Genomic DNA, 10332 nt, shown 5'->3' with positions numbered 1-10332 from the left:
TGTTTTCCTGTTGCAGGGCTTTTCCAGAACAGCTTCTTTTGGCCCCTCAGTCCGATGTGCCAGTTGTAGACACAGCATTTCTCTCCACATGCAGGTGGGAGCTTATGGTTTTTACCATCTGCAGCTATATAACCACAGGCCAACCTCTATCACTTGACCCTCTGCGGAAGGGTGGGGGCAAGGGGAGGAAAAGCTCTTCTTCCTTATCACATTGTAATTGTGTTTATCCCTAGAATATAACTTGAGTTCCTTCCAGCTGATTTTCAACTTTGACATGTAAAAGTCCCATAAATCAACTAAAAGTGATAAATAAAAAAAAGGAAAAAAAAATTAATTTTATTACAGGAGTTTGCTTTACAATTAGCTTTATTAGGAAAAGTTCCTTCAATGATCTGATTAGCAAAGCTATGCCTTATGGCGATATAACCATCGGAAAGCTGCACACTGGCTGTGACCTTGTAGTTCTGAACTATGAATTTCAGATCTATTTTTTTGAAACCATTTTTAATCGCTTTTTCTTTTTCATTTCTTCCAAGTAATGTCAGGGGATTTACAGTACCTCTAACTGAAAATGCAAATGTGCTTATTTGAGACTGGTTACAAAATTACAGGAGGACAACCAGAACCCAAAGTCAACAGAAAAACCTTGAGTAACTTTCGCAGGCTGCATGATCTGTAGAAGTGTCAATGTCAATAACTTAACCTGTTTGTTAACTAGCTGCTGACGTCCAAATTCCTGCAGCCAAAATAGCCGTTGTGTAAGTAAGTGACCCAAAAAACAAACAGTGAATGAAAGAAATCACAGTGTTTCCCTGGTTGAAACAAATAACATAGGGTGGAAGCTTACACAGAAAGAAAAAAAAACAAACAAAAGGAAATGTTAAATAAAGGTTCTTTTGGAAATGCAAAATCACACAGTTAATTATATAGCCATATTGTTATTTGATCTGTGAACCGGAACTTAAATTGAATTGTATGTTTACATAAAATGTGTATTTGTGTCCACAGACTTGGAAAGGTAGCATGCGGAAGAAGTGCTAAGGTTAATTTTGCATACTGCTATTTGTAAAGGTCACTGAAGGCTTCCAAAGAAAACCTCTCAGATTTTATGCCATACTGAGTTCAAACAGTCAGCAATGAAATGCAGCCTCAGAGTGCCAAAAGTACACCTGGTATTTCCATGAAGAGGTTAAACCACATATCTGTCCCTAGCCAGAACTGACAGGAAAACTTGGGCTGCTGGAAGGTACTCAGCTCTCCCTTGCAGCTTGAGTCTCATTTTTGCTCACTTAAGCTTTTCTTTTTAAGAAATGTTTCCAGCATGCTGCAGAACAAGCTTTGATGGATTAATGGGGTAACAAAGAATCAAAATTTTCTCTACTTCAGTGCATATGGAGAAAAGGTTAACTCTGAAGTAGTCCACAAAAACTCTGATAAAGCTGGTGGAACTACAGACCGAAGCCTGTTAAAGAAGGACCTGGCATGTTAAGCTGATGCACGGGTACATTGCTGCTAGGGGGGAAGAGGGAAAGACTCCACAAACCCTTGCACAGGACCTTGGAGGAAAAAGCTGGGATGTAGCTTCAGGGGACTTCACAAAGTCATCTAATCTGTGCTTTTGGCCTGAAGTATGGCTAGTAGATCTGCAACATCCTGATGGATATTTAACATACTTATAAAGATTTCATAGCCCCCCCATCATAGTTTATTTCTCTGCTTAAACTAGAAAAACTTGCTTCAGCTGAAGAGTTTTTCCTACTTTAGAACTGGGTTTCCCTAACACAGTACATAAATGTTTATTTTCCCCATGCAAAACTGAAGAGATTACTGCTTGTCCTAATCCAGTGAACATGGAAAACAACTGTTTGCTATCTTATTGCCATTTTTGGAAGTCTGTTATCATGTTGTCAATATTCCCATAGTCTTCTCTTATATAAACAAACTCAGTTGTTTAAATTTGTTCCCAGTAGATGGTATTTTCCAAAACTCTTCTTCCTGGGTCTCTGTTCTGGATTCTCTCCAATTTATGTGCATCTTTCTCAAAATGTGATTCCAAAACTCAATAAAGTTTGAATGCCAGATAAGGTCTTCCCAATAAGTATAGAATAGAATAAATACCTCTCATGTTATATGAAAAGGAATTCTGTTACTACATGTCAATACAAGTTGTCTTTGTTGCAACTGCTTTGCATTATTGACTAACTCAATTTCTGGTTGACTTTGTTTTCCATATGCCTTGCAGAGCTGCTATTGCCTAATCAGTTTTCCAAATACCACTATTTTTTTTCCCAGTATTTTCTTTCTTGGATTTATGCTCATCAATTTTGTACCATCACCCCAACATACCAGACTCACTTTGACCTTTGCTGTTTGTCTTCAAAGTGCTTCCACCCTTTCTTACTGTAATTTGAGGTATAAATTCATGAAACTATTCCCTAGTCCATCACCAACATTGTTAAGCTAAATGATTAGATAAGGTAGAGTCAAACCATTTCCAGGAATTAAATTTTTAACATTGCATTGAAATATCTCCCCTTTTCACAGAAATCCATTGTTGACCACTCCAGGAGTAGTTTTCCAACTAGTTAAGCATCAACCTTACATTCCCATCATCTCCACCACATTTCCCTAGCTTACTTAAGGCACTCCTCAAAACCCTTACTAAATCCGAGATATACCACAACTACTGCTCCCTCTTTAACACTAAGCCAGTTATCCTGGAAAAGAGGAAACAGAACTGGTAAGGCGTGTTCTGTTCTTGGCAAACCCACCTTGGTTTTAATCAGCTTTTTGTTTCTTACATGTGTTCTTGTTCCTTAGATACTCCTTGGAATTTCTTCCAAAGATATCTTCCAACCTGTTTGCCTCACATCAGTTCGGGGCTTCCTTCCTTTATTTGGAATGCTATTGTTTTGTAGTCTCCTATAACTCACATTACTGTCTGACCTCTGGCTGAATTGAATTTCAAACAGATTTAATTACTGTCCCTTAGCAATTAACTTCCTCTGCCTCTACAATAAAAAGTTGTCACTAACACGTTCCCAGAACTTGCAGGATCATCTGTGTCCTCCTCTGTTTCTTTCCCAACAGATATTTGAATAGTTCAGATCTCCGCTACTGGCAAATCCTTAGCTCTGTCTTGACTGTGAGACTGAATGTCTTCTTTTCCCTTTTTATTTTTACCTAAAAACATAGAACAAGTCTGCCTTCCATCTCTTTCTGGACTTCAGAGGAATCATATACAATCTGACTGTGTAGCCAAAAACCTCTAGTGCCTTTCTTGTTCTCTCCTGTACCTTTGTATACCAGCATATGTTTATAATCTAGTGATGTTATTAACTGGCCAGATTGCAATAAAATATCTCACAGAATACTGAGAAAAAGAGAAGAGGAAGAATTATATGAAACTGCAGAATAAAGTAAAAAAGAATATGGGATAAAGATACAGGGATAAATTGCATAGTACATAAATATATATGTCTGTAGCTATAGTGTATATATATATACAAGAATAAATTCAGAGGGAGTCTCTTTTATTTGAAATAATGGAACATTAAATATTTGTTTAAAATCAGATATTAACTACTAAAGGGTTTTTTAATGTTTATTTTGAAAGACTTTTCTCATGTGGAACATATTTAGCTCTCTGACACAATCTGTGAGCAGGAAATCAACTAACACAAAGTATATTTCTCGCATTTCTTCTGTTTTCTCTAATTGTGTCATTATGTATCAGGAATGACATAAGTAAATCGGTACCACAAATTGCAGGAGACTGGGGAAATCTTTGATCCAAAAGAATGCCATCAGCCTAGTATCTGTTTGGAAGGAAATCTAAGGCTTTCCTAGGGAGAAAAAAGGAGTACAGAAGAGCTGCCCGAACTGACAAAACCATCAGACGATCTCAGCGCAAAGGAAGGTTTTAAGGTAGGTAAGGACTAACAAGGTTGCATAAGGAGCGCTCTTGTGAGTTTCAAATGCAAAAGGAATTGTACAAAAAGTGAGAACTAGGATCAACAGCCATGGCTATGAATAAATAGTCTGAATTCATAAAACCCGGAAAGCTAACAGACAGAACAAGGCACAACTAGTTTATTTCTTCACGTGAAGGACTGGGGAAGGAGATGTAAGAAGGGCTGCCCCTTCTCCATCCTTCCCAAATCCTCCCCCTTCCAGGGAGGCAGAGCCACGCCGCACTCCAGGAAACAGGCAAAAGCAAGCTTGGGGAGAGGGAGTCAGACGACCTCCCTGGGAAGCATCAGGGCTGGGGAGCTCCTCTCCCCACTCCCCGGGATGAGCCTGCCTCCTACATTAGCTGCTTGTCAGAAGAAAACCGTGACAGTTGCAGGACCTGACACTTGCGTCCCCCTGCCCTCTCCCCTGACTGTTTCAGCGTTCGGGCACATGCAGTCTGGCAGGCTGTGGCACTCTTCTAGGGTGGGGTTTCAGTTTCCTCACTCTAAAAAACAGCTTAGATCTGGTCTTTCCCCTTCCCAGGGGAAGTAGTGCATCCTAAGTACTATGCAAAGGCAGGAGCCACCAACACCGACGGCTGTGTCAAAGCCCAGCTTTTCAGGCTGCCCCTGGGTGCCCAATGTCTCTCTGCAGAAGTCTGAGTACCGGCACACCTCTAATAGCACATGGCTCTTACAACACCCACTTCTGTGCATGTATCAGCATCCAACTGTAGGCACTTAGGAAATTTTCAGGCCACATAGAATTAGACCTGGAGGGTTAGAAAATGCTAGAAATTAGGAGGTGGAGTTGTTGTCTTGGATCTACAGACCAAGGTCTGCAGGCAGGATGTGCAGAACTTAGACACACTGGAAGTTCAGGGAGTCAAAGTTCACATTTACAGAAAAAGGTGGTATTTCAGTCTATAGGTCTGGTTGGCCTAGTGCAAGTCAGAATGGAGAATGACAGATGTGGATGAGAGAATATACTTCAAAGCCAAACACCATCTCTCCTTTTTGTATGTGCAGAGACATGCTGTATATGCAGTGTGGAAGGATGCAAGTTAAGATGCAAAGTGCTTAACAGTTTCTGAAAAAAGCAGCTCGAGAAACCAATGGCCTTCAGCATTAGCTTACGCCTTTCCTAGGAAAAGTGTAGGTTTGTTCCCACACAGAGAAGGAAAAGTACCTCTTTATGGGAACTAAGGAGCTCTGTTCCAGTTTAAGCAGTCATCAGCTGGCAGATGTTTGTGGAAAAGCTTTCCTTCTCAGCTGAAGCCAGGAAAGCAGTACAGAGATACTGAGTGAGAACACATGGCATGATTTCATATTTTATCCCCTCGTAGCCAAATTGCAAGAGACAGCTGGCCCAAAAACAGGAAGGAGAGATGTGAAAAATGTCAGGGTGGAGACTGAGACTGGATGCAGTCAGAAGTGGACCAAGGCAGGGAGTCATAGACAGTAGTGGAAGGGTCAGGATTGGTGGAAGAAGTAGTCGCGCAAGAGGCAAACAGTAGAAATAACACCATAATCCCTAATTTTGAATGGCAGTATTTTTCTGCGTCCATCTGCAATAAATGTGTTATACACCGCAGTACTATTTCTCTAATTGACGTCCTCTATCCCTTTGATTCCAGCCAGGCCTGGCTTGACTAACATTCAACTTACCACTGTGATTTTTAATAAACAAAAGCTATTTTAGGAAAACATGCACGCACAAAAAAAGTGTTCGAAAAACATAAATAAGATTGCAAAATCAAGTCTTCTGAAATTAGGCAATATAAGAATTGAGGATTCAGACACATTAAGATACATTCTTTAAATACATGATGCTTTATATTCTTTTCCCCACCTTGCAGAGCACAGGATGGACCAAGCCGTGCAAGTGAATCAGGCCTGCACCATACAGGAAGTTGTTCATGGTAGGATTCCTTTCTTATTCACTGCAAAAGCTGGAAGCTAGTAAGGGATGAAGCAAGGGGTTGGAGAAAAAGAAAGAGAAGACTGATTATTTTTTTTAAGGATGAGAATGTTGCCTTTGAGAATCCGATTTCATCTTTAGCTCTGCCACAAAGCTCCTGTGGAATGACAAACAAGTCACTTAAACCAAATACACATGGGTGATTACTAATGCTGTGCCCATCCTTTGACACCCAGCTGGATCATTAAATTATTTCTTGCAAATGATGCAGCAAAGAAACTTTGAATGTACTGGTCAGAGAAGGTTAGCTGCATGTATTTCTGAATGGACACCTGGTTGTTAATGTCTCTGATAAACACAAAGACATTGCAGATAAGCAATAGTTTTGAGTACCTTAAGAAAGCTTTCCTGAGTTTTTTTTTCTTTCTTATTCTGCAGCAGTATATAATCAGAGTTATTCTGTTGTCAAAGAAACCCCAAAACACACAGAAAAGTCTTCATAAGTTTCATCTAGGTGAAAATTAGGAGAACTGTTGGACACCTTCTTTCTTTCCTTCCATCCTGCACTTGTGTGTATTCGTTGTGAGGTATAGGAAGTGTTTCCCCAAGTCCAGAGAGGAAACATAGCCTTGAAAAACAACATTTGAGAGCCTACCTTTAAACTCTGGAGAGCCACAAGGTCCAAGCAGTGGGTTCAGGAGACCCGAGCATTTGTGATGTTCTGAAATGCTCTCTGGGGCCTGTGAGAGCACAACAAATAACTCAAGTTCATTAGGTTTTTTGAAAGAAGGTATTAAGCTATTGAATAGTAAGTTGCAAAAGTCTAAACTACTTCAGAGGGAAGAATATGTCCCTCAGGCTAATGGCATGCCAAACTAAAATATCCAAGCTCTAGTGTTGAGTTTAGTCTAATTCTGCTATGTCCATGAGTATAAATGTAAGCAAAGTCAATGACTTTTGAATGCAAGGAGGTCAAAAGGTGAGCAAACAAATCACATGCGGCAAAAAATAACTGTGCTAACTTTAAAATTGCCCCTTTCATCAACCAAAACATGCACACATTAACTACTTGTCCTAAAAGGACAAGATCAGACCAAGTGAAAAAAGCTGCAACTATGTTAGTAACTTCTTACCAACCTACTGCGTTTCATTAGGAGTCTGGCATTTACTTCATGACCTAAATTTAGCTCTCTCACGTGAACCTGGAGTCACCACTCTTACAGTGTTTAAATGACATGAGAAATGCAGAAGTTTGAAAATACAATACTATCAACATCTGCATTTTAAAAAATCCATTAAAAATGCCTCAGCAATTATTTTATTGTAATACACAAATACTTCATGGTCTCTGATCCCATGCATTAAAGCTTTACTCAGCTCACATGGAAAGGCTGAATGACAGTATATGACCACAAGCATCCACGACTTAGTGACATATTTCAGTTGGTGTCGAAAAAATGAATTACGTGCCCAATTTCATGTTAGATACATAGCAAGGAGTCAAAGGCTCCCACCTCGTGAGCCAATCTGAACTACCTCAGCCCTGAGGAAAACAACCCTATATTAGGAACTGAAGTCAGAGTAACTGCATCCAAACACCCACACAGGGAGAGGAACAGCCAGGCCTGGGGCACTCTTGTTGGCTTGACATCACCTAGGACTTTGGCTGACCAGAGAAAAGAGCCTGAAATGAGTAGAGGGCTGTGCCACGGAGGTAGAGATGTGCCACTGGTGTAATAGGGCTCTCCTCTTTCTCACAGGAGGTAGTACAAGAGACAGGGTCTGGAGGGCAGGCAGGGTGCCCTGGCCACCATAAGGAGTGGAATGTAAGAGAATGGGAGGTGGGGGAGTTGTGCTTCTCCCAAAGTAAAAGCCTATTTGTTTCAGGTTACAGTAACATTTTGGTCCAATATGCCTATGTCAGCAGGCCACTTGTTTTTAAATCCTTTTTCTCCCTTTCTGGTGTTTCTCTCAATGATCGAGCAAAATGCTTTGTTTTGAAGGGAAAAATTGAGTACCCAGAAACCCAGGGGCTCCAAAGAGCTGAAGAGAGACCCTGCAAGGCTGCCAGGCTATGGGGTCCTGTCTGCGCCACACCAAAACACCAAGACCTGACATACCCACTGAGGTCTCCACCCATTCACTGTGCAGGTTGCTCTGTTTGGTTTTTCCCCCCATGCAGGAGGCTGGGTCTCACCATGTGCCCCCTCCTGTTCTCCTGTGCCCTGACCGAGCAGAGGAAAGGAAGAGGTATGAGAAGATGCAGTGGAGTTTTCTTTCTCCCCTTCCTGAGCAAGGTGTCTTGGGAAGAGGAAGCAGAAGGACTACTGCTTGCAGGTGAGCTGCACCAGGACTGGTCTCTTTGCTCTCCCTCCCCGTCTCCATACTGAAACAGCCCCCAGGCAGGAGGGAAGGGAAGAGTGCTGCCTGCTTCTGCTAGGTTTTCTGAATGGTTGCTCTTAAGTGGAAGGTGGGTAAATGGGGACAGCATCCACTCAGAGAAAATTCCTACCCCTCCTGAGCTCATCTGCAAGAGTCCTGCACATAGCTTATCATGTATGATTCACACGAGCTCCAGGGGAGGCTTCATGATCTGCATGGAAAGCTGCGTGGATTTGCAACACTGGCAAAAGTACACAGCTGAAGAAAATGAACCCATCCCAGCACCCTGAGCAGGCTTGTACAGTTGGTCCCTTTGCATCCACTTTGCTGAAATATATGCTACAAGCATAATAAATGAAAGGAAGATGGAAAAAAGGAAGTGCTGAAACTGGACCACCAGCCTGGAGACACCCAGGACCAAGGATAATCTCTGTAAATTATGTTTTGCCTCTGCAAACAAGCTGCGGCATACTCAGACCTCCTCAAAGCATTGCAACTTAATAATTTGTTTTTAAGAATAACAAGACTAAAGTCCCATGATCCACTTGTAAAAATCATTGTAAAAGTAGGATTTAATTAGTTTTCATAATCAAAAAGAAATAGAATGAATGGCAATGTTAAATATTTCAAGCACTAAACCTAAACTACAAAGTTGGTGACTGATGTATATGCAGTTTCAGACTGCCTCTGCATAACCAGTGTGTCCTGTACTGCATAGACAATTGATGAAAAACTTGAGTTACTGATTGAAGGAGGGGCAAGGGGATTGCATTTGGGTAAATCAACATTCTGCTTTTATAATTAAAGTTGAAAAGAGCCAACATCCAGGCACAGGCACTAGTCCTGAAATGTGATCCCATAAGCTAGAAAGTATTTCTGTCAAGTCTCTAGCAGTTGTGTTTCAGCAGCTGGTTTCTATGTCCTAAAGCACTCTTCCAGGGCTGGGAGTTGGATGCCACCGCCACTTATCATTACTGTGCTCTTTGCTCCTTGTCTCTAGTGACCTGACATTCCTAACAGAGACTTCACTCCTGCTGCTTGCTTGCAGGCTGAGAGATCCTGCTGGCCTTACACAGGAAGCTCCTGGGACCCTCGCTGGGGCAACGTTGCTCCATCATGGTTCCCAGTGCACGGCCAAGAGTAAATGCCACAGGAGCAGCTGTTAAACAGTAAACTAAATAAGCAGAAAGCAACAGTCATGACACTGAGTGAAAAAGGACAGAGCAGCGTTTAAGGGCCTCCTCCTCTTCTCTGCATAATGCAGGCACTTGGTCATATGAAGAGCTAACTCATCTCTTACAACACAGTTTTGTTTAGAGACTGGATCACTCCCTCCTGTAGGAAAGCCAAATCTCATTAAGGGCTATTTTCCAGGGGCAACTGGCATCTCCCGGCAGAGTTGAAAGCAGATTAGGACTTTGGACATGTCTACAAAGACATATCCAGCAATTGTGTTCAGTATTTAATTCTTTTGATCTTCCAGCCCTTACAAGCTTGAAAGGGCTGTAAATATGGGCACCGGAGATTTAACTGAGGAAATAATAATAACACAATAATTAAACTCTTAGATGGCATTTTTTTATCTTCAGCTTTTTCAATGGAAATAAAGAGCACAAAGCCAGAGGAGTGATGCAGCCTTGCAGGAAGACCCCCTGCTGTCCCACACATCAAATCCCTTTCATAGTTGTACCCAGCTCCAGGGTAAAAGTCATTTCCTTTCCTAGCCATTACTCCTGCTGAGAAGCTCTTTCAGGACCTCACTGCTGGAGTGATTAGCGGCCAACTTAATTTTGGTTATGCATTTTTCATCCCAGTCTCCTTCATTAGCACAAATAATTACATGCCCTTTATTTTTTACTCTCCCACTGGATGGGCTTATGGGCAGTTAGCATGGCCTGTCTTTGCCTTTCCAGGCAGAAGACAAGCTCATATTGCCTATTCTTACAAGTTCTCCATTCCCCAAGTGTCCTTCACAGCTCTCTCGATGGAAAGCCACCCTCTTCCACTCATCCTTATGTTCTCCATGCAATCCGTATTTCCTAAATGGCACCACATTGGCGTGGTAATAAAAAAAAA

This window comes from Mycteria americana, chromosome 1 (assembly GCF_035582795.1).
Source record: "Mycteria americana isolate JAX WOST 10 ecotype Jacksonville Zoo and Gardens chromosome 1, USCA_MyAme_1.0, whole genome shotgun sequence".
In the NCBI taxonomy this organism is placed as follows: Eukaryota; Metazoa; Chordata; class Aves; order Ciconiiformes; family Ciconiidae; genus Mycteria; species Mycteria americana.
This window is presented reverse-complemented; position numbering follows the sequence as displayed.